This window comes from Triticum dicoccoides, chromosome 1A, assembly GCF_002162155.2.
Source record: "Triticum dicoccoides isolate Atlit2015 ecotype Zavitan chromosome 1A, WEW_v2.0, whole genome shotgun sequence".
NCBI classification, from domain to species: Eukaryota; Viridiplantae; Streptophyta; class Magnoliopsida; order Poales; family Poaceae; genus Triticum; species Triticum dicoccoides.
In genome coordinates this window covers 414,373,443-414,375,496 of record NC_041380.1, presented here as the reverse complement: position 1 = coordinate 414,375,496, position 2,054 = coordinate 414,373,443, and positions in this window count along the sequence as shown.

Below are 2,054 nucleotides of genomic sequence, written 5' to 3'. Positions count from 1 at the left end.
CCAAGTATAATGACTTGCGACCAAGCTCAACATCAACAAGCACCCCATGGTGTTCAACATTGGAGATCTTGTGTGGCTACACCTTCGCAAGGACTACTTCCCCGATGAACGCAAGTCCAAACTTCGACCATGAGCGGATGGACCCTTCAAGGTGCTTGAACGCTACAACAACAACGCCTACAGGATCAACATTCCACGCGACAAGTACTCCGTGAGCGACATCTTCAACGTCAAAGATCTCTCGCCCTACCATGGTGATGAGGATTTCGATCCAAGGTCGGATCTTCCCCAAGGGAGGGGAGATGATGCGAAGCATCCTACGGTTATCCCCATGGACCTACCATCGTCTCACAAAGTGCCAAGAGGACCTATGACTCGAGCTAGAGCTAAAGCTCTCGAGACCGAGGTGACTTCTCTCCTTAGTGATATTACATATGATCCTCTCGAGACATGGCTACTACCTAAGTCCGATATGTTGTCCATGATTAGGTACCAAGAGGACCCTCCCGAAGATGCATGTGAAGACGGACAAGCCGCCAAGTCCACGGATGAAGAGGAATGCCGAAAGGAAAAGAAGGCAGCTCCAGGGCCCGGACATCCGGTCACTAGAGACATCAACTACAACAACATTCCAGCCGCCGAGCATCTACAGGCCCCGGACATCTGGCCCCAGCCCGAACATCCGGCCCGACCCAGAAATCCGGCCCCAACGCCTGGATATCCGGACAAGCTGCAAACAGAGGACAGAAGAGAAGCCCCGTCAGCCCAGACATCCGCCCCCAGCCCCGGACATCCGGCTCCTCCCGAAGGCCCGGACATCCGGCCCGACGCCCGGATGTCCGGCCCCGTTTGTCTGCGCATAGTAAAGGGCCAATGCCCATTTACCCTTTCCCCTAGACTATATATACTCTCCTCCTAGCTACGTTTTAGGGTTAGCGTTGTGATAGCTCATTTGAGAGATAGAGCCTCGCTCATCCATATCGGATCTACTCCTCGAGAGAGACCGCAGCCCCTCTTCGGAGAAGATCCACTTGGATTCAAGACCTCCTCACGGAGAAGACCATCAAGACCTCCTCACGGAGAAGACCGGTTACCATTTGTATCGCCCTTTGTTGATCGTGGATCTTGTATCTCCTCTCGTGTTTTGAGGATCTAGCACATGTGTGACTTAATCTTGTTGGTTTGAGTGTTTATCTTTGTGCCCCTTTGTGATTTCCCCTCGTGTTTCCCCTCGTGTTCTTCGTGTTCATCGCGGGATCCGCTCCTTTCGTGAAAGATCAGCCCCTAGGGTTTCCACCCTACATCAATAGCTGGCTGTTGTGTATCTAGAACTAGTGTGCTCATACCCAAGTACTCAAGTTTCCTTCTTTGGTGATGCAGGTGGTGAAGGGGCACACTTGCTCTCCTTGATGAGATCCAAAAGGATCTCCTTCAGGTCTTCGAATCTTGTGAAGCAAGCATTGTATCATGATAACATTAATTTAACTTCACGCATAATATCCTTGTTTTCTAGTCCCCATGGATTTGTATTTCCTGCATCACTTTCACTTGGATTGGAGATGTACCAATTGGAGGGTTGCAAGCGAGACGTATTATCAACTCCATAATTGTGAACCAAATTATGAAAAGGGTTCCTTTGTAACCAAGGCGAGGGCTTCTTTGAGTAGAGTCCTCTAATGCCTTGAAACCTGAGTGAATTATCGCCATCTTCAAGGTCCTGGATGAGATGGGGGCAATGGAGATGCTGGCCAGAGTCTCTTAGTTAGACTCCGGTGCTTGAGCTTTTACGGGGTTCCCCGATTCTTCCTCCAACGCAACGTCCTCCATCAACTCCCTCTCAATATCCTCCTTCAACTTTTGAGCATCATCTTCAACGTCGTTGGAGAAGGAAGAAGGCACGATGAACTTGACCTCGAAACCCTTGCAGAAAATAGCTCGAAATGAAAACAAGAGGAAAACATGTGATACGGAGGTCAGATCGTCCTCGGGATTTTATAGGAACTTTTACTTTGCAGGACAAGCATACGAGAAGAAAACGAAGAGTCGAGGGAGGG